This window comes from Triticum aestivum, chromosome 7D (genome assembly GCF_018294505.1).
Source record: "Triticum aestivum cultivar Chinese Spring chromosome 7D, IWGSC CS RefSeq v2.1, whole genome shotgun sequence".
In the NCBI taxonomy this organism is placed as follows: Eukaryota; Viridiplantae; Streptophyta; class Magnoliopsida; order Poales; family Poaceae; genus Triticum; species Triticum aestivum.
Genome location: NC_057814.1, coordinates 33,958,470 through 33,981,752, shown reverse-complemented (window position 1 = coordinate 33,981,752; position 23,283 = coordinate 33,958,470). Strand labels below are relative to the sequence as shown.

General features: G+C 52.6%; 1 pseudogene; it reads left to right on the top strand.

Moving 5' to 3' along the window:
- The first annotated feature begins 600 nt into the window (after positions 1-600).
- LOC123170702 (serpin-Z1C-like) lies at positions 601-22,993 on the top strand (annotated as a pseudogene).
- The last annotated feature ends 290 nt before the right edge of the window (positions 22,994-23,283 follow it).

Sequence of the window (23,283 nt, the reverse complement as noted above, 5' to 3'; positions counted from 1 at the left end):
TATGAAATTTCCTAAATCACTTTAATCTATTTATATTTTTTAGTAGAAGAGTTTAATTTTTTATGCAGGCTAAGGAAAATTGTCCGACAAAAGATAAAAACATGCAAGCAATCCAACATAAACCAAGTATATTCGGTTTCTTTTCCCTACAATTTTTTTGTGATACTTTGAATATATGTAATAAGTATAAAAACATTTATTCGTATTTTTTGAGGGTTAAAACATTTATTCATATGATCCATGTATATACTTTAGGGTATTTTTTTCTTCGAAGAGAAAACGTTGCTCATCAAAGGCCCAAATCGGCTATACAGCACGGCCCAACAAGCACCCAACCCAGCAGTATTACTAAAAAAATTACTCAAAAAAAGAAAAGCACCCAACGCAACCGGCGACCTCATCCACTCACCCACTCCCCTCCCTCCCCTCTCCCCCCACAGTCGGCGACCTCATCAACCACGGTCGCCGCCCCTTCTCATCCCTTCCCCTCCACGCACCCGACGGCAATCAGGTGCGAGCTTGTTGAGGCTCCGTCGTCTCCCACCGCCGCTGCATCTCATCCCCTTCCCTCCCCACTCACGAGACCCGTCGTCGTGCGTCATGGACGAGGTCCAGTGCTCGGCCGGCATGGCCGCCCCGAGGGTGACCGCCGCGGCCCGGCACCTGTCGTCCTCATCGCGCAGCTTGGGCGGGTCACGGCTGGCGCCTGTCGTCCTCAACCGTGGCCAGCTGGTTCAGCAGGAGCGACAGGGGGAGCGGGTGGTCGGAGCAGCAGGGGGTGGTGGAGCGCGGAGGCGACGAGATGATGAGAAGGACATGGACCCCGCGGCGGAGCAGCAGCGGCTGGGGGAGCGGCGCAGCTTACCAGTTCGCTGCCGTCGCCGTCGTGCAAGCCAGGACAGGTGAGTGTTGGGTTGGTCTGAATTCCTAGAAATGATTTCATGCTGTATTGGTACAATTTCATGTTTCTTGGTACTGAGACCAGGGGCGGAGCTCTGTAGGGGCAAAACAGGGCCATGGCCCGCCCAGGAATTTGACTAAATTATTTTTACCTACTCCGTTCGTTCCAAATTACTTGTCGTGGTTTTAGTTCTCCCTCCGTTCCGAATTACTCGTCGTGGTTTCAGTCCACAACGAGTAATTTGGAACGGAGGGAGTACGTGTCATCTTAGCCCACCGAGCCGCAGGCACAATATCTCGTCTTGTCGTCTATGTCTCACGCACAGCCACGCATAGGCTTCCCCATCCCTCAAAAAATAAACTCAAAGGCTTCCCCAATTCCCCATCCGTTCTGTCTCACGCTCATGTAGCCGCCGCCGACCGCCGTGGAGCAACGGGAGCGCGCCGGCCCACGTCTCGCGGAGCAACCGCTGCGGCGATGCCCGCCGGTGCCGGGATCTCGCTTCGCCCCTGCCCTGCTCCCTCCTACAGCGGCGCTGCCCATCATTCACCGATCACCAGTGCGTCGTGCGTGCTGCCGGCCATCAATTCCTGCCGTTGTTCTCCTCATCTCCCCCAACTCCAAATCTGCAAGGCCAGCGTATGACCTGAGCGAGCCCCCATGACTTAGCCCTTGCCCCCTGCCGCGTCACACAGGTACATCAGTACATGGGCAATCTGATAAGCAATTGCCTGATTCTTCGATTTGGAGATTTTGTTCAGTTCCATACACCCAGTGATCAGTCCTGATAGTGAAGTAGTGATAAATAATAGCCTGGTGATTTGATTTTACGCAAATTGCAATGTAGGTAGTCATGGGCAAGGAAAATCAGACTCAAAGAAGAATTGATTTGGTCTTTAAAAGAAAAAGAGATGACATAACTGACGTAGGGGAAGAGTGGAAGATCATGTATTGCCATTGATTGAATTGGAACAACAACAACCTGAACATATCTTCTAGCTCAATCTTGTGAAATATCCTTATGATTCATAATTTGGAAAATAAAGTGCTCTCCTTTAGTCCGGCCCGCCCAACTTTTTCTTTCAAGCTCCGCCACTGACTGAGACCACTGAGATGCAATCAATCATTGTGGAATGTGGAAAACCATCTTATTGATTCAGCAACAAGTTTCGTTTCTTCTGCAGAGTCAGGTTTTACTTTGTGGATGTCAATAAAGTTCCACATGCCGTGGTAAAAAGAGGAAATATAAGCGTAAGTCAGCATATTTGAGCTTAGCCACTTCAATTTGAAAGGGAAATTTACTTATTGGTTCGCAACGACTCTGATATCATCTGACAAGTTTATTTTGATTCTGTCATGGCTCCCATTTGTCTCTGACGTATCAATGATGTATGGCCTCTTCCAGTGTGCGCTCGTCGTCACCTCCAGGAATGTCAAGCTCTAGCCCCGAATATCCCGCCACCCCTTCATCAACCCCGACACAAGCATAGCCAGCTGGAATCAGATTGCAATGGAAGGTTGCTTCAGGGGGATTTGTATAAGCATAGTCGTCTGCCACTTCATGGATATGTTCTTCATTTTAAAGTGTAGCTCACAAGTTGTCGTATCTATGATATCATCCACATGTATCTATCCAGCAGTGCATCATCACCCGGGGTGGAACCCACGCCGCTTCTCGGCATGGATGGGACGGTCATATCCAATGTTGGATCCGCTAGCTGTTGCTGCTACCGAGACCCCCTTTTCTGGCTAAGTGGGTCGATCTGCTGCTGCCGCCGCTTGAAAGCGAGATCCAACTCCGCGTGCTTTGATTCTACGATGCGAAGGCGGTCTGCTTCCTGCTTCCTCTGCTCCTCCTCCAACTTCCTCTTCTGATCCTACTGCTGCTTCTTTCTCGTACGGCTTCTGTAGTCGGCGTTGAAAGGATCGATACAGTTGACTAGAGGGGGGGTGGGTGAATAGGCAACTAACCATTTTTATCCTTTCTTTACCAATTTAAACTTTGCATCAAAGTAGGTTGTCTAGATATGCAACTAGGTGGGCAACCTATATGATGCAACAACAACAAGCATACAAGCAAGCAAGAGATATAACACGAATAAGCTTGCACAAGTAAAGGCACGAGATAACCAAGAGTGGAGCCGGTGAAGACAAGGATGTGTTACCGAAGTTCCTTCCTTTTGAGGGGAAGTACATCTCCGTTGGAGCGGTGTGGAGGCACAATGCTCCCCAAGAAGCCACTAGGGCCACCGTATTCTCCTCACGCCCTCACACAATGCGAGATGCCGTGATTCCACTATTGGTGCCCTTGAAGGCGGCGACCGGACCTTTACAAATAAGGTTGGAGCAATCTCCACAACTTAATTGGAGGCTCCCAACGACACCACGGAGCTTCACCACAATGGACTATGGCTCCACGGTGACCTCAACCGTCTAGGGTGCTCAAACACCCAAGTAACAAGATCCGCAAGGAATTAGTGGGGGGGAATCAAATTTCTCTTGGTGGAAGTGTAGATCGGAGCCTTCTCAACCAATCCCCAGAGAATCAACAAGTTTGATTGGCTAGGGAGAGAGATCGGGCGAAAATGGAGCTTGGAGCAACAATGGAGCTTAGGGTTGGAAGAGGTAGTCAACTCGGAGAAGAAGACACCCCTTATATACTGGTGGGACAAATCCAACCGTTATCCACCAACCCAGCCTGCGCAGCGCGGTACTACCGCAAGGGCATGCGGTACAACCGCAGAGCCCCGCGGTACTACCGCCCGAGCAGCACAAACCTGAACAGCCCAAACGCACTGAAGCGAAGGGCGGTAGAACCGCTGGCACGGTACTACCGCCCGAGCAGCACAAACCTGAACAACCCAAACACACTGAAGCGAAGGGCGGTAGAACCGCTGGCGCGGTACTACCGCTCCCCCTTGCGGTACTACCGCAAGGCAGGGAAGTTCCAGATTTCGGGAAGGCACGAACATATAAAAATACATCCATGGCAACTTCCGCTGAGTTGGGGTCGATGCAATAATCCGACACGGTACTACCGCACATGGCATACGGTACAATCGTGCAGGGAGCGGATGTAAAAAATTACATCCGCCCCTACTTCCGCTCATGTCGCTGTGCCAGGCCAGGACACACGGTACTACCGCGTGCATGGGGCGGTACTACCGCGTAGGGCGCGGATGTAAAAAATTACATCCGCCCCTACAGCGGCACGAGCAGCCGAGCCTGGCCAGAGGCCACGGTACTACAGCTCCGAAGGAGCGGTACTACCATGGGCACCTGCAGTACTACCGCATGCCCAAGAACAACAACACTAGGAATTCTTCTTTTTGCATAAACATGACGAAACGGAGGATGCTCCAAAGAGCTAAGGGAAAGGCGGTGCAAAGGAGTAAACGTGTACGTGATGATTCCACCCAAGCCTTTCCAAAGCGGACCCCTCTTAATATTACGACCTTCCTACGACTCAAATCCACCAAAAAGAAACGTAGAAAAAACTCCGTCTTCAAAAGTCTTCGAGGGGCACCAAACCGTCTTATGCCTAGTGATGAAAAGTCTGAAATACTAAGGCACACGATTAGTCCGCAAAAGCATTGTCATCAATCACCAAAACACCTTAGGGATAAATACGCCCTTACAATCTCCCCCTTTTTAGCGGATTGATGACAATACGGGATTTGCCCAAGGGAGAAAATATAGAACATGAGCAAACCCCACATCTATAAAATATAGATGGGCTCCCCCTAGATGTGTGCAATCAAGATAAGTGCTTTGGACTGCACGGCACACAAACTAGGATCAACACCCCCCTATATTTTTTAGACAAGGCATATCATGCAATAATAAGGCTAACACTAAGCAAGATAGTAAACAAGAGCATAATATAAGTAGCACAAGATATTATAAGCTCAATAAGGTATGATAGAGACATATGTCTTACACCATATGATAGAAAAGTCTCACAAGCGCAAACCAAACCAAAGCAAACAAGGTTCAACGGAAACAAAGGCAAGCAAAGCACGACACACGACTCGCAAATCCCTACACTCTCTCCCCCTTTGGCATCGAGACGCCAAAAAGGCAGAGAGGACACCTATAACACAAGTGGTGGCTCAAACGGAGTAGTCACTCGCACGCTCTTCATCAGACTCGGCAGCAGGGATGGGCTCCTCCTCAGAATCAGTCCACTTGTAGCCTTGTTTTGCCATCCACTCAGCTTCTAGAGTGATGTGCTCCTCGGAACCACCAAAAACTTCCTCTCCAAAAACCCTCATAATCTTCTTGTCGCGGCGGCGACTCTCCTTGGAGGCAACGTGAGTCCTGTACTGCCCCTTTGCTTGCATGTAGAACAATGCCTTCAACTTGGCCTTCAGCTTCTTAACCCATGAGGGCTCAGTAGAGGGAGGGGCATACCCAGCAGCGCGGTCCTCATCTGCATCCTTCGCCTCACTCTCCTCCTCATCAACAGCCATCTTAGAAGCCGCCGCCTTAGCCTGAGTAGTAGTGTTAGCCCACTGGGGCTTGATGCAGAGTCTGATGGGGTCATGACAGATCTAGTCAGGGGCCAAAAACTCATCCCGAGGGAATAGCTTCTCCCACGTCTTTGAGATCAAAAGAAACAGGTAAGGTACATAGATGGGGACCTTACGGTTGAACACCGCAAACCGAAGCTCGCACCACATGATGTGGGAGACGTCCAATGGCTGAGAATGAGAGAGACATGCCTCCTCACAGAGAAGCAGCATGTTCACAAGATAAGCATGCACCTTGTCCTTGTCCCTAATGCGTGGGAAAAGAGAGTTGCGGAAGATCCGGTGCATGATGTCAAGGAAAGGGTTCAGAACCCACGCCTTCTTGCCACTTGGAAGGAGCTTCTCAACATAGTATGGCATGAGCTTGTTCTTGTTGGCAGACTCGGGGTTGGCATGAGGGCGAACTCCAACAGGCGAGTTGAGCCCCTCATCAGGTATTCTGAGCAAATCCATGAACTCCTTCCATGTAGCAGTCAGCTGACGTCCATTGGTCATCCAGGTCATCCTCCTTTCCTCTCCAATGTGAAAGTGTACCGAAGCAAAGAAGTGGGCCAGAAGCTCGGGATCAAAGTCCAGGTGAAAGGAGATCACATCCTCAATGGCAAAATGCTCCACGAGATCCAAGGCCTCACCAAAGTAGGCACGGTGCTTCTCCTCCCTCATGTAATTCATATCAATCCAGCGCACGTCCACATAAGTGTTCTCCTTGCCCTTGATCACATAAAAAAAATGAGATTCTGCTGCTTGGTCCAGAACAGATCATTGCCTCCGACGTTGGCACGAGGATTCACATAAGGGTTGATCTTCCTTCGAGAGATAAACTATGCCAGTGGGATCTCATCCATGCCCATGGAGGGCCCCTTCTGCTTGGTGGCGGTGGTCTTGGTCCTGCGTTGGGGGGCATTGGACCCCTCTGGGGCTTCATCTTGGTTGCGCAGACGCTTGGAACCCGTGTCACGGCTGGGATTGGAACGGCGAGCAGGAGCACCGGAGCCACCACCTAGGACACAAAACACAAAACACGCACGAAAAGCGAGAAGGATCAATGCAAAGACCACAGCAGAACAGGTGAAACAAGTAGAACTAGCACGTGATAATTGCCACATGAGGGATTTGAGACAACGGTAGTACTGCAGTGATGCGCGGTACTAAAATTTTAGTGCTGTTCCTAGCCACGGTAGTACCGCACCAGGGAGGCACGGTAGTACCGTGTCTTGGAGCGGTAGTAAAATTTTAGTGCCGTGCTTCGCGCGGTAGTACCGCTCCTGAGGAGCGGTAGTACCGGACGAGAGGTAGTACCGCACGGTTGCAGATCCGAAACCACAGCTTGATCGGTACAACCGTGACATCAACGCGGTACTACGGTCGATCAAATCCATCAACAGGCAACATAGCAAGTACCATCTCTACGCATTACTACTCTCCTACAACCTACTCTTGCAAAGATTTAGCCTAAAATCTCAAGAACAACATGCATCTCCCCAAAAACCTAGAAGCAAAAGAACGAACCAAAGAGAGAGGGATTTGGGGAGAAACCTTGTTCCATGGCAAGAGGAAGTGGTGGGGAACGATCCCACCGGTCGGAATCCGAGGAGAGCGGCCGGAGACGGAGATCGGGCGAGGGCCTCCGGCGCCGTTCTTGGGTAGGATAGAGAGAGGCGGCGTGGGAGAGGAAGTGTGAATGGGTATGGGGGAGTTGGAACTCCCCCTGCCCGCTCTTAACCCCCACGCGCTCGCTACAATGCGGTAGTACCGTGCGTCATTGCGGTAGTACCGCTCAGGCGGAAGTACCGCGCCGTGTGCGGTAGTACCGCTCCACCAGCGGCAGTAAAAAATTACTGTCGCGCTGGTTGCGGTAGTACCGTGTCCTTGCGGTAGTACCGTGGCAGGCCACGGTAGTACCGTGATCCCAAGAAAATGCAGTTTCAAAAAAGAAGAAAGGGACCTTTGCAAGCAGCCTTCAAGCGAACGAACACACCAACGAGCTAACAAACGAGACACCGCGAGCACAAGCTCGATACGAAGAAAGAAAGGCAAGAGACAACACGGACCAAACACAAGACACAACCTATGTTTGAGTCAATTGGTATGGCACCGCGAAGAATTATCCTTGGGCCCATGACCGAAGCTCGTCTTTGAAGCACAAGTACCATAAAAATGGCTAATGTGAAAGAGTTGATCAATTTATGCATAATGGGGGAGGGAGAGTTCATTGAGAGAACAACACTCCCCCTATGTCCATGCCTAATCTAAACTAGACATCAAGTTGAGTATGGTGGGGTGTGCAAGGGTTCAAGTCACATTGCTCGAATCAATGATATTTAGCTCATGCCTTAACTCGCGAAATCTTGCTTCATCCAAGGGCTTCGTGAAAATATCTGCAAGGTTATCATGAGTGTTGACATAGTTGATCTCGATCTCCCCTCGCCTAATATGATCCCGGATGAAGTGATACCGAATCCCAATATGCTTCGTCTTGAAGTGTTGCATCGGGTTGAGAGAAATCTTGATGGCATTTTCATTGTCACACCAAAGAGGCACTTTGTCACAAATGACACCGTAATCCTTTAAAGTTTGCCTCATCCATAGGAGTTGTGCACAACAACTACCGGCCGCCACATACTCCGCTTCGGTGGACGAGAGAGACACACAACTTTGCTTCTTAGAAGACCAACTTACCAAAGAGCAACCAAGGAATTGGCACCCTCCGGAGGTGGACTTCCTATCCACTTTGTCTCCCACCCAATCTGAGTCCGAATTACCTACAAGCTTGAAGTTTGCTCCTCTTGGGTACCATAGGCCAAAGTTTTGGGTATGAGCCAAATATCAAAAGATTCGCTTGACCGCCACAAAGTGGCTTTCCTTAGGTGCGGCTTGAAACCGTGCACAAATTCCCACACTCAACATGATATCCGGTCTAGATGCACAAAGGTAAAGCAAGGAGCCAATCATGGAGCGATATACCTTTTGATCCACCGCTTTACCATTGGGATCAATGTCAAGTTGGCACTTGGTGGGCATTGGAGTGGAAGCCGGCTTGACATCACTTAGCTTGAATCTCTTTAGCATGTCTTGAGTGTATTTGGCTTGGTTGATGAAGGTTCCTTCTCTTCTTTGTTTGACTTCAAAACCGAGGAAGAACTTCAACTCTCCCATCGAGAACATCTTGAACTTAGAGGTCATGAGAGCGGCAAATTCCTCATTGAAAGCTTTGTTAGGAGAACCAAATATAATATCATCAACATATAGTTGGCACACAAACAACTCCCCTTTGACCTTCTTAGTAAAAAGAGTGGGATCGATTTGCCCAACTTCAAATCCACGTTTTTGCAACAACTCGGTAAGGTGGTCATACCACGCACGTGGGGCTTGTTTAAGCCCATAGAGTGCCTTATCGAGTTGATACACATGATCGGGGAAGTAGGGATCCTCGAACCCGGGGGGTTGCTTGACATAAACCAACTCATTAATAGGACCATTAAGAAAAGCACTCTTCACATCCATTTGTTGCAACTTAAAGTTATGATGAGAAGCATAAGCAATCAACAAACGAATGGATTCAAGGCGAGCAACGGGAGCAAAGGTTTCACCGTAGTCGATACCCTCGACTTGGGAGTAGCCTTGTGCTACCAATCTTGCCTTGTTGCGAATGATAGTCGCATGAGCATCTTGCTTGTTCTTGAATATCCACTTGGTTCCAATGACATTGTGGTTCCCGGTTGGCCTTGGCACCAATCTCCACACCTTGTTGTACTCGAAGTCGTTGATTTCTTCATGCATGGCATTGAGCCAATCTGGATCTTCGAGCGCCTCATAGACCTTTTGGGGTTCAACACAAGAGACAAACGCGTGATGTTCACAATAGTTTGCCAATTGTCTACTAGTGCTTACCCCCTTTTGAATGCTTCCAAGCACATTCTTCATGAGATGACCCTTGGTAGAGAGCTTGGATGCAATCTTGCCGGCACGACGCTCCAATTCCTCCTCGTGGGTGAGTTGAGGAGCGGTCACTTGATCATCTTGAGCGCCGTCTTGAGCTTGTCCTTGATCTTGAGCTTGCTCTTGATCTTGAACTTGCTCGGAGGAGAGAACTTGACCTTGGGATCACTTGGTGATTCAACACCGTCTTGAGGTTGATCTTGCCCTTGGTCTTGTTCATTATGATGAGGGCCTTCACTTTGTTCTTCGGAAGCGTGTGGGTCTTGGGTTGGTGATGGTTCCACTTGAGTGGAACATTGTCCTTCTCCTTCGGCCACAAGGGGTTCCTCAATGGGTAGGATATGACCAACACCCATTCTTCTTATGGCTTGGGGAGGAATTTCATCACCTACATCACAAGTACCACTTTGCTCCACTTGGGAGCCGTTATTCTCATCAAACTCCACGTTACACGTCTCCTCAATAAGTCCCGTGGACTTATTGAGAACACGGTAAGCATGGGAGTTTGTAGCATAACCAACAAATATCCCCTCATGAGCTCTAGCCTCAAATTTAGACAAACGAACACCTTTCTTGAGAATGAAACACTTACACCCGAACACCCGAAAGTACTTGAGGTTGGGCTTGTTACCGGTGAGTATCTCATAGGAGTCTTGTTCAAGCCTTTGCGGAGATAGAGCCGATTTGATGCATGACACGCGGTGTTGATGGCTTCGGCCCAAAAGTTGTATGGAGACTTGAACTCCGCCACCATGGTCCTTGCCGCATCCATCAACGTCCGATTCTTCCTCTCCGCTACACCATTTTGTTGAGGGGTGTATGGTGCGGAATATTGATGCTTGATCCCCTCATCACTAAGAAATTCATCCAACGTGTAGTTCTTGAACTCGGTGCCGTTGTCACTTCTTATAGTCAAGATCTTTGCATTGTGTTGACGTTGAGCTTCATTTGCAAAGTCAATGACAGTTTGTTGGGTCTCGCTCTTCCTCTTGAAGAAGTATACCCAAGCGTATCTTGAATAATCATCCACAATCACCAAGCAATACTTTCTACCCCCAAGACTATCAAAGGATGGAGGCCCAAAGAGATCCATGTGAAGGAGCTCCAAAGGCCTCTTTGAGTAAATGATAGTTGTGGGAGGGTGAGCCTTCTCATGTAGTTTACTTCGATACAAGCACTGCAAGCACGCTCTTTAGCAAAACTAACATTTGTTAGTACACGGACATGGCCCCCCTTGAGAAGACTTTGCAAAGATCTCATATTGACATGGGCTAAACGGCGATGCCAAAGCCATCCCACGTCAACTTTAGCCATTAGGCATGTCGCGGTCTTAGTGGGTCGCCCCGAAAAGTTAATCACATAGAGACCGTTCTCGACATGCCCAACAAAGGCTACTAAGAGTCTTGCTCCACAAGAGGGCCACAGTATCAATATCAAAGAAAGTGGCAAAGCCCATGAGTGCAAGTTGATGAACGGAAAGTAAATTGTATGCGAGGGACTCAACAAGCATGACATTCTCGATCGTGAGATCATGAGAAATGACAACGTTGCCAAGCCCTAATACCTTAGAGGACGAGGCATCACCCCACTCGACATTGGTGGGCATAGATGGAATCTTGTGAACGTCCACCACCAAGTCCTTGCTTCCGGTCATATGATTAGTGTCTCCACTATCGAGCAACCATGATCCCCCAAAGCAAACACCTACAAGAGATCAATGCTTGGTTTTAGGTACCCATTTTGTAATGGGTCCTTTGATGTTAGTGAGAAGGGTCTTAGGAACCCAAATAGACCATTCAATGTACTCATAAGGAGAACCAAAAAATTTGGCATAAACATGCCCATCACTAGCACGACACAACACATAAGAAGGGTTGAAGTCGCTGGCTTTGTTGGAAGGGGTGGCATTGCCTTTCTTGACACCACCACCCTTCACATTGTTCTTCTTCTCCTTGGAAGCACCCTCTCCCTCCTTCACAAAGGTTTGCTTGAGAGGGGGAGGTCGTTTGGTCTTGTCACTCTTCTTCTTGTTCTTGGGCATGGGTGCGAACCCAATCCCTTCCTTGGCCACAACTTCCTTTTGATTGCTCAAAAGGTCGTTGAGGTTCTTCTCACCTTGTATGCACGACACAAGGCCTTTCTCAAGTTGCTCCTTCAACTTAGCATTCTCCTCAACAAGATGCACATGCTCACAACAAGCGTTAGTAGCATTTGCATTATCAATTAACACCATATGAGGAAAGGTGGCTTTCTCCTTGGTTAGCTTCATTTGGAGTTGATCATGAGACTCCTTGAGGCTAGCATGAACACCTTTCAAGGCCTTGTGAGCCTTGTCAAGTATATCAACTCCTCCTTGAGTTTAGCAAGATCAACCCCAAGTTTGGCCTTCTCGGAATTTAGCGCACGAGATAGAATAAGAGCATGATCATCATCTTTCTTTAATTTAGCATGATCATCGTTGTGTGACTCCTCAAGAGCCAAACGAAGACCACGCTCTTCCTCAAGAGCATTGGAAAGATCTGAAATCTCATCGACATAGTCACGACTATGCCCCTCCATCTTAGAGATGGTATCTTCGTGAGTCTCGATCACGTCATTGGCTTCACCAAGTTGGTCCAAGAGAGCAACGAAGTGCTTGTTGGATTTACCCTTAAGTTTACTCGTAAAAGATTCAAACTCATTCTTCTCCACATTGGAACCCTCATGTTCATCAATGCGATCCGTCAAGGATGGATTATTAATGATGGTGGTTTTGATGTTGGGGGTTACCTTGTTGGTGGCTTTAGCCATGAGGCACTTGGCGGTGATGCTCTCGTTGGGTGAGTCGAAGAGAGACACCCGTGGAGTTGTCGCAATGGCAACGGAGGCCATGGCAACCGACTCACCATCTTCATCATCATCATCATCCTCATTATATTCTTCTTGGACCACCAACGCCTTGGGAGGAGTCTTCTTGGTGAAGTTGCTCTTGTTGGGGAAAGACTTGGCCTTGTCTTTTCGGATGAGCTTGCCACCATTGTCCTCCCTCTTCTCGTAAGGACATTCCGCAACAAAATGGCTCACATTGCCACAATTATAGCAAGTCCTCGCACGTTGCTTGACCTTTGCGCCACTTGAGTTGCTCTTGTTGAAGTTGGGCCTTGTGTTCTTCTTGCTCCAAAATTGCCTTGAAGAAAGAGCCATGTGTTCATGATATGCATACTTTGTATCTTCGGGGTTGCTTTCCTCTTCTTCCTCTTCCTCTTCTTCTTCAACACTAACCTTGGCCTTCAATGCCAGGTTGGGCTTCTTTGCCCTTTGAGAGCGTAGTACCGCATTGTCGGCGGCCTTGTCCAAGATGCTCATAGCCACAAACTCATCCAACACTTCACTTGAGGACAAGGTGTGGAAGTCCGGCCTTTGACGAATGACGGAGGACATGGCCTTGTGGTAAGGCATCATTGCCTTGAGAAATTTGCGCTTGATCCAATTGTCATCCGTGTCCCTACTCCCATGATCTCGGAGTGGGACCGCGAGTTTGGTTACTCTCCGATAAAGCTCACGAGGTTCTTCATCTTCTTTCATTGCAAACTCATCGGCTTTATCTTGCACCACTTCATAGTTGGAGCGTTGAATGCTTGCGCTTCCCCGGTAGAGGGAGACAACACAATGCCATGCATCTTTGGCCATGGCGAAGGGCCGAAGATGAGGGAGATCTTCGGGTGGAATTGCATCTTGGATGATGAAGAGAGCATTCTCATTGAATTGATTATCCGCGGCTTCTCTAGGGGTGAAGTTGCTTCGGTCATGCGAATAGAAACCTTCTTCAATGATTCTCCAAAGATTAGTATTCACATGATTTAAATGACGCTTAAAGCGATAAACCCAAGAATCAAAGTCCTCATTTTTCACAATCTTAGGGGGAGGACCGGCATGATTCAAATGAGTAGAAGGAATCGGTCCACCATAAACAAGTGGAGGTTCCACATGGGCAAAGATGCCGGTGCCATTCTTACCACTAGAAGAAGGAGCTTTTTCACTAGTAGCTTCCCCCTTGTCGGAGTTAGCATCCGTCACCTTGTTAGTGGGATCACCCACTTTCAACGGTGCGGTGGATAGTTTAAGCCCTTCAATGAATTTATTAAACATGCTTTCAACCTCGGTCGTCATGGAGGTTTTCAATGTGTCCAAAGCCACATTGAATTCCTCACGAGAGACCGCGGTTCCCCCATCGCCCGTAGACGAGACCGGATTCGCACCGGAGTGCTCCTCCACACCGTCTACGGTGTCAACCATACTCTTCGGACGGCAAAGTCCTTAATAAAGAGACGAGGCTCTGATACCAATTGAAAGGATCGATATAGTTGACTAGAGGGGGGGGGGTGAATAGGCAACTAACAATTTTTAGCTTTTCTTTACCAAATTAAACTTTGCATCAAAGTAGGTTGTCTAGATATGCAACTAGGTGAGCAACCTATATGATGCAACAACAACAAGCACACAAGCAAGCAAGGGATATAACACAAATAAGCTTGCACAAGTAAAGGCACGAGATAACCAAGAGTGGAGCCGGTGAAGACGAGGATGTGTTACCGAAGTTCCTTCCTTTTGAGGGGAAGTACGTCTCCGTTGGAGCGGTGTGGAGGCACAATGCTCCCCAAGAAGCCACTAGGGCCACCGTATTCTCCTCACGCCCTCACACAATGCGAGATGCCGTGATTCCACTATTGGTGCCCTTGAAGGCGGCGACCGGACCTTTATAAACAAGGTTGGAGCAATCTCCACAACTTAATTGGAGGCTCCCAACGACACCACGGAGCTTCACCACAATGGACTATGGCTCCGCGGTGACCTCAACCGTCTAGGGTGCTCAAACACCCAAGTAACAAGATCCGCAAGGGATTAGTGGGGGGGAATCAAATTTCTCTTGGTGGAAGTGTAGATCGGAGCCTTCTCAACCAATCCCTAGAGAATCAACAAGTTTGATTGGCTAGGGAGAGAGACCGGGCGAAAATGGAGCTTGGAGCAACAATGGAGCTTAGGGTTTTAAGAGGTAGTCAACTCGGAGAAGAAGACACCCCTTATATACTGGTGGGACAAATCCAACCGTTATCCACCAACCCAGCCTGCGCAGCGCGGTACTACCGCAAGGGCATGCGGTACAACCGTAGAGCCCCGCGGTACTACCGCCCGAGCAGCACAAACCTGAACAGCCCAAACGCACTGAAGCGAAGGGCGGTAGAACCGCTGGCACGGTACTACCGCACGAGCAGCACAAACCTAAACAGCCCAAACGCACTGAAGCGAAGGGCGGTAGAACCGCTGGCGCGGTACTACCGCTCCCCCTTGCGGTACTACCGCAAGGCAGGGAAGTTCCAGATTTTGGGAAGGCACGAACATATAAAAATACATCCGTGGCAACTTCCGCTGAGTTGGGGTCGATGCAAAAATCCGACATGGTACTACCGCACATGGCATACGGTACTATCGTGCAGGGAGCGGATGTAAAAAATTACATCCGCCCCTACTTCCGCTCATGTCGCTGTGCCAGGCCAGGACGCATGGTACTACCGCGTGCATGGGGCGGTACTACCGCGTAGGGCGCGGATGTAAAAAATTACATCCGCCCCTACAGCGGCACGAGCAGCTGAGCCTGGCCAGAGTGGAGCCGGTGAAGACGAGGATGTGTTATCGAAGTTCCTTCCTTTTGAGGGGAAGTACGTCTCCGTTGGAGCGGTGTGGAGGCAGAATGCTCCCCAAGAAGCCACTAGGGCCACCGTATTCTCCTCACGCCCTCACACAATGCGAGATGCCGTGATTCCACTATTGGTGCCCTTGAAGCGGCGACCAGACCTTTACAAACAAGGTTGGGGCAATCTCCACAACTTAATTGGAGGCTCCCAACGACACCACGGAGCTTCACCACAATGGACCATGGCTCCGCGGTGACCTCAACCGTCTAGGGTGCTCAAACACCCAAGAGTAACAAAATCCGCAAGGGATTAGTAGGGGGAATCAAATTTCTCTTGGTGGAAGTGTAGATCAGAGCCTTCTCAACCAATCCCTAGAGAATCAACAAGTTTGATTGGCTAGGGAGAGAGATCGGGCAAAAATGGAGCTTAAGGTCGGAAGAGGTAGTCAACTCGGAGAAGAAGACACCCCTTATATAGTGGTGGGACAAATCCAACCGTTATCCACCAACCCAGCCTGCGCAGCGCGGTACTACCGCGCCAGGGCTGCGGTACTACCGCAAGGGCATGCGATACAACCGCAGAGCCCCGCGGTACTACCGCCCGAGCAGCACAAACCTGAACAGCCCAAACGCACTGAAACGGAGGGCGGTAGAACCGCTGGCGCGGTACTACCGCTCCCCCTTGCGGTACTGCCGCAAGGCAGGGAGGTTCCAGATTTTGGGAAGGCATGGACATATAAAAATACATCCGTGGCAACTTCCGCTGAGTTGGGGTCGATGCAAAAATCCGACACGGTACTACCGCACATGGCATACGATACTACCGTGCAGGGAGCGGATGTAAAAAATTACATCCGCCCCTACTTCCGCTCATGTCGCTGTGCCAGGCCAGGACTCACGGTACTACCGCGCGCATGGGATGGTACTACCGTGTAGGGCGCGGATGTAAAAAATTACATCCGCCCCTACAGCCGCACGAGCAGCTGAGCCTGGCCAGAGGCCATGGTACTACAGCTCCTAAGGAGTGGCACTACCGTGGGCACCTGCGGTACTACCGTGGGCACCTGCGGTACTACCGCAGGGGCCTGTGGTACTACCGCTCCGAAGAGCAGTACTACCGCATGCCCGAGAACAGCAACACTAGGAATTCTTCTTTTTGCATAAACATGACGAAACGGAGGATGCTCCAAAGAGCTAAGGGAAAGGCGGTGCAAAGGAGTAAACGTGTACATGATGATTCCACTCAAGCCTTTCCAAAGCGGACCCCCTCTTAATAGTACGGCCTTTCTACGACTCAAAACCACCGAAAAGAAACGTAGAAAAAACGCCGTCTTCAAAAGTCTTCGTGGGGCGCCAAACCGTCTTGTGCCTAGTGATGAAAAGTCTGAAATACTAAGGCACACGATTAGTCCGCAAAAGCATTGTCATCAAGCAGCAAAACACCTTAGGGATAAATATGCCCTTACAGGCGTTCTAGTCCACAAACCCCTCAAACCACGGAACAACGCCTTTGCCTCGTGTTCTTCCGAGTGTTCAAGATTCTTCAGGGCGTGCGTAAGCTCATCGTTCTCTCTGTTGGACATGAACACCCCCGTTCGAGCCTCTTCTATTGCAACAAGTAAACTGTCGATAGCTCCTTTAAGATTTGCCCGCTCCAAAACCTCGCCTGTCTTTGGGTCCAACTTCCCCCCATGCGCATAGAACCAAGTCCTGCACCTGGGGGCCCAGCTCAATGTAACTCGAGTGACCCCTGCATCCATCATCTCTTGCTCAGCGAGATCCCACTTAGGCCGGGCCACCTCGTAGCCACCTGGCCCCAGCTTATGGTGCCACTGCTTTTTTGCGGCATTAATCTTGTTTATTCTTGACCGTTCCTGAGCTACTTCCGATTCCTTGAATTTCACGAAAGCGTCCTAGTAATCTCTTGCCTTCTCCAGTGTTGCCTTAAATTCTAGAGTCTTCTTTCCTGTATTGACGTACGCGGCGCTCGCCTCCATGGTCGCATCCTTCGTCCTCGCCGGCCAGGGGTTGGCCCAGGCCCACGGAGCCAACCGGCATCTGGGTCGACGCCTCGCTACTCCTCAATCCTACCTTCGCCGACACGGCCGCCGTTGTCTACAAGGCCGACGTTCAATTGGTAGACTTCAGCAACAAGCCCAGGGAGGCGACGACGGAGATCAATGAGTGGTTCGAGAGCAAAACACGCGGCCTCGTCAAGAACATCATCTTTGAGCTCGATTGCGACGGATCCACGGCGCTCATCCTCGGCAACTCGGTCTTCTTCAGCGGCTACTGGAACTCCCCCTTCTTCTCGGGGGCCACCGAGGAAGGCCCGTTTTATGTCAACGCGTCGCCGGAGGATCACACTGTTCGCGTGCCGTTCATGACGGGTAGCCCGTTTCAGCAGATCGGCGTACACCCCGGCTTCAAGGTCCTGCGCATGCCCTACCGTGGCTGCGGCGGCGACGGTGACCCGTTGTTTGCCATGTACATCTACCTCCCCGACGACCGCGACGGCCTGCCCGCGCTCGCGCGAACGCTCAGCGCCAGCCCCGACGCGCTCCTGCACAGGTCGGTCGTGCCGGAGCAGCCCGTCCCATTGGGCGAGCTCAAGATCCCCAAGTTCGAGGCGTCGCTGAGAGTGGAGGCGTCGCGGATTGTTGAACATGTGTACATGTACGTAGGTCTGGGTTCTGTATGCAGTACCTGTAGTATCTGTCTCCCTCTGTATGTACGTGTATCTTAGGAAACAAGATACCGGTCGCACCCCTTGTACCTATATATATGTGCGTAGTGCACGATCAATCAATCATCGATGCACCAAATCATTCTCTACATTGTATCTATCGCAAGTCGATCTTCCAACTTCCGCTAACCCTAGCCGCTGCCTCGGGCCGCCGCCGCCGCCGCGACATCCCGCCGCCGCCCCAAGCCGCCGCCACCACCCCTCCTCCCCGCGCGCCACCTCCCCACCGCGCCTCCACGCCACGCCGCCCCTTCCCGCCGCGCCGCCTCTCCTTAGCCGCGCCGCCGCCTCCCTCCCCACGATCTCATCGCCATGTCTTCCAACGCCTCCACCTACTCCAACCCCTTCGCCGTCGACCCTGCCGAGATCCGCGCCATCAACGTCCATGCACGCATCCCCGTGACCCTCGACGCCCCCAACTCCACGTACTTCGCGTGGAAGACGTACTTCACGTTGCTCTTCCGCGAGAACAATCTCGTGGATCACGTGGATGGCACCGTGGACTCCCGCACCATGGTGGACGACGCCGAGTGGACCGCGATCGACGCCACGATCATCCGGTGGTTCTTCACCACCATCTCCAAGGACTTGTTCCACACGGTCGTGAGCACCGGCGACGACGCCCGCGCCATGTGGGTCAAGCTGAACGGCCTCTTCACCGACAACCAGCTTCAGCGCCGCGTTTTTTTGCAGCAGGAATTTTTTGACTGTCACCAGGATGAACAGTCCATTGATGACTACTGCCGCCGCCTGAAGACGTTGGCGGACGAGCTCCGTGACATTGGAGCCAAGGTGGACGACGACCTCCTCCTCAGCACGCTCACCGCCGGCCTCAACGAGGACTTCGGCAACGCCGCCTCTAACCTCACCTTGATGCCGGAGGAGCGCCGGATGAAGGGGGTCAAGAAGCGTGTGCAGCACCACGCCCTCGCCGCCGGCACCTCCCGCGGCGCCCCTCCACCGACCGCCCCACCCGCGCCGCGCCAGCAGCCGCCGCCACCAGCGCCTCCGGGGTACTTCCCCCTCCCGCCCGCGCCTCCCGCCCCTCCCGCTGCCCCCCAGCAGCCGGGTGGCGGGCGCCGCGGCAACCGCCGCGGGGGCGGCCGCAAGCAGCAACAGGCGCCGGGGGGGGGGGGGGGGCGTCAGCAGCAGCAGGTGACTCCCCCATGGACGTACGGCACCAACCCGTGGACCGGCGTCGTCCACGCCTACTCCATGCCGGTCCCTCGGGCTCCGGCTCCGGGCATCCTTGGGCCCCGCCCGGCGGGTCACCAGGCCCTCTTCGCCGGGCAGAACGCCGCCCCCTACAGCGGCTATGGTGCTGCCCCCCCGCCGGCGCCCGCCTACGGGTCCGCGCCGGCCTATGGCGCCGCCGCCGCGCCGGCCTATGGGACCGCGCCCTCCTACGGCGTCGCCGCCGCTCCGGCCTACGGAGGGTTCTACCCTCCTCAGGCGCCGCCGCCGTGGGACCCGGCCTTGCTCGCTGCACTGCACTCCGCCCCGTCACCGAGCTCCTATGGTGGCGGTGGTGACTGGTACATGGACTCGAGCGCCACTGCTCACATGACTGCTCATCCCGGTAACCTCACATCTGCCACTCCCGTTCATACTCCCACCCGTATCACCGTTGGTAACGGTTCCTCCCTACCCATTACTCACGTCGGTCATATGTCTTTTCCTTCTACTTCCACTCCTGTGCATATGTCTAATGTTCTTGTGTCTCCTGACTTAGTCACTAATCTTGTTTCCGTTCGTCGCCTTGCTCGTGAGAATCCTATAACTGTTGAATTTGACGATATCGGTTTTTCTATGAAGGACGCCCGTACACGGATGGTGCTCCACCGATGTGATAGGCCGGACGAGCTTTATCCAGTGCATCCCTCCGGCGCCACCACCACCCGTCGCCCCGCCGCCTTCGCCGCCAGTGTCGATCTTTGGCATGCCCATCTCGTTCATCCCAACTCCACCGTTATGCGTCAGATTCTTCAAAGTTTTTCTTTCTCATGTAATAAGGTCGACGATCACTCTTGTGAGGCTTGCCGTCTTGGCAAGCACGTTGGTCTTCCCTTTAGCGAGTCTACAAACATTTCCACCTTTCCGTTTCAGTTATTGCATAGTGATGTTTGGACGTCCCCGGTTGCTAGCAACACGGGCTATTTATACTATCTGGTGATATTGGATGATTTTACTCATTATGTGTGGACCTTCCCTCTCTGTCGCAAGTCCGACGCTCTTGCCACACTCACCGCTTTTTATTCATATGTCACCACACAGTTCGGTCGTCCTATTCTCGCCTTGCAAACTGACAACGGCAAGGAGTTTGACAACGTCGCCGTCCGCAATTTACTTGCGTCCCACGTCACCATCTTTCGCCTCACCTGCCCCTACACGTCTCAGCAGAATGGCCGCGCCGACTGCGTCCTTCGCACGCTGAATGACTGTGTCCGCACGTTGCTCTTCCACTCCTACGTGCCTCCTCGATTCTGGCCGGACGCGCTCGCGACCGCCAGCCTCCTCATTAACATTCGCCCCTGTCGTTCCCGCTGGAACTACACCCCTCACCAGCTCCTCTTCGGTGCGGTTCCATCTTATGATGGTCTTCGCATTTTCGGGTGTCTCTGTTATCCTAGCACCACGTCCACTGCTCCTCACAAACTCGCGCCCCGGTCCCTTCCTTGCATCTTCCTTGGCTATCCTCCCAACACCAAAGGTTACCGGTGCTATGATCCAGTCTCCCACCGCGTTTTCACTTCGCGGCATGTGTACTTTGATGAGCTTGTGTTCCCGTTTCAGCAGGTACCGTCATCTTCGGAGTCTCCTGCGGCGCGGTTCGTCCCTGCCTCCACCTCTGGCGGACCGCCCAGCCGCGCCCCGGGTCCGGCTCTGCCCGCGCTCCCCGCGCCGGTGGCCCCTGGCGCTGCAGCCCCTGCCGCGGCCCCCCGACGCAGTGGCCTCCTCGGCTGCCCCCGCGGCCCCCGTCGCGGCCCCCGACACCGCGGCCCCCGTTGCCGTGGCCCCCTCGGCCGGCACCACCGCGGCTCCCTTGGCGGCTCCCGTCGCCACGGCCGCACCCCTCACCGGTGTGGTCACTCGGGCTCGGACTGGGACCCTGCGTCCCAGGACCCGCTACTCGTCGGACGAGTACGTATGCGCGGCTTCTACCTCGCCGCCGTCATCGCTCCCCACCTCCGCTCGCGCAGCCCTTCGGGATCCGAACTGGCTAGCTGCGATGCGTGAGGAGTTTGACGCCCTGCAGCGCAACCGTACGTGGCAGCTTGTCCCGCGGCCACCCCGTGCTAATGTCATCACTGGCAAGTGGGTCTTCCGCCACAAGACTCGCCCCGACGATTCTCTCGAGCGCTACAAGGCGCGTTGGGTGGTGCGCGGCTTTCGCCAGCGCGCCGGCATGGACTTCACCGACACCTTCGCCCCGGTTGTTAAACCGGGCACGATTCGCGCGGTTCTCCAGCTTGCTGTTTCTCGCGCTTGGCCTGTCCACCAGCTCGATGTGTCTAATGCTTTCTTGCATGGCCATCTCGCCGAGCAGGTGTTCTGTCAGCAGCCGACTGGTTTCGTCGACACCGACTATCCGGACCACGTGTGCTTGCTCTCTCGTTCTCTCTACGGGTTGAAGCAGGCACCTCGGGCCTGGTACCAGCGGATCGCGGCCTTCCTCCAGCAACATGGGTTCCGATCCACACGGTCCGATGCCTCCCTGTTTGTCTACCACCAGGGCCACGCCACCGCGTACCTCCTCCTGTACGTCGATGACATCATCCTGACTGCGTCCTCGCCAGCGCTTCTTCAGCAGATCACAGCTCGCCTCGGCACCGAGTTCGCCCTCAAGGACTTGGGGGCTCTCCACTACTTCCTCGGCATCGAGGTAGTGCGCCGGGCTACTGGCTTCTTTCTGCACCAGCAGAAGTACGCCTACGAGCTTCTGGAGCGAGCGGGCATGCTTAATTGCAAGCCTGCTTCCACGCCTGTCGATACGAAGGCTAAGGTGTCCGCCGTCGAGGGCTCTCCGGCGTCCGACGCTCCCTTCTACCGCTCCATCGTCGGTGCGCTTCAGTACCTCACACTGACGCGTCCGGACATTCAGTATGCTGTCCAGCAGGTGTGCCTTCACATGCATGCTCCTCGTGACACCCATTGGGCTCTCGTGAAACGTATACTTCGGTACATACGTGGCACCACAGCCATGGGTCTCACCCTGACGGCCTCGCCAGACACCAGCCTTGTCGCCTACTCCGACGCCGACTGGGCTGGGTGTCCCGACACTCGACGCTCCACTTCCGGCTACTGCGTCTACCTCGGGCCCTCTCTGATTTCGTGGTCGTCTAAACGACAACCCACGGTCTCACGATCAAGCGCCGAGGCCGAGTATCGGGCCGTGGCCAACGCCGTCGCGGAGTGTTCCTGGCTACGACAACTACTCCAGGAGTTGCTATGTGAGGTCACCAAGGCGACGCTCGTCTACTATGATAACGTCTCCGCGGTGTACCTCGCTGCCAACCCTGTCCATCACCGACGGACGAAGCACATCGAGCTCGACATCCACTTCGTCCGGGAGCACGTCGCCCTTGGTCGTGTTCGTGTTCTACATGTGCCCACCGATCAGCAGTTCGCCGATGTGATGACGAAGGGACTACCCACCTTGACTTTCGAGGGCTTTCGGTCCAGTCTTTGCGTCACCGGCGACGCTTCGACTGCGGGGGGTGTTGAACATGTGTACATGTACGTAGGTCTGGGTTCTGTATGCAGTACCTATAGTATCTGTCTCCCTCTGTATGTACGTGTATCTTAGGAGACAAGATACCGGTCGCACCCCTTGTACCTGTATATATGTGCCTAGTGCACGATCAATCAATCATCGATGCACCAAATCATTCTCTACACGGATGCTGCGGAACCTGGGGCTGGAGCTGCCGTTCCACCGCTCCGGCGACTCGTTCTTGGAGTTGCTGAGCCCGCCGGCGCCTCCGGTGGCCGTGTCGTCCGTGGTCCACCAGTGCGTCGTCAAAGTCGATGAGCGCGGGACCGTGGCCGCCGCAGGCACCGTGGCGCTGTCGGCGGGGTTTGGCATGGTTCGTGATCGCCGTGTGGATTTCGTGGCAGATCATCCCTTCGCCTTCTTCCTCATGGAGGATGTCAGTGGCGTGGTGGTATTCGCAGGCCATGTCATCAATCCTTTGGGCCACTGATCGATCGATTACCAGCTCTGCTCTGCTAGTCCTTTTGCTGAAGTAACTGAATTGTTTGTATCCTTGTTGGTGTAACAGCGGAAGCAGAATGATCTCGATCTTCTGTAATAAAAGTGGGAAGGGATTACTAGTTTAGAAAATTAGATGATACCTCGCGGTTTGCTGTGGGAATTTGTTGCTATATATTTTAATGCAATTTGGTTGAATGAAATTTTGCCAAGGTAATTTGTTCTCTTTAGCAATGCACAATACTGCGATCCATTAAAAAATAATGCAATCTTGCTAACAAA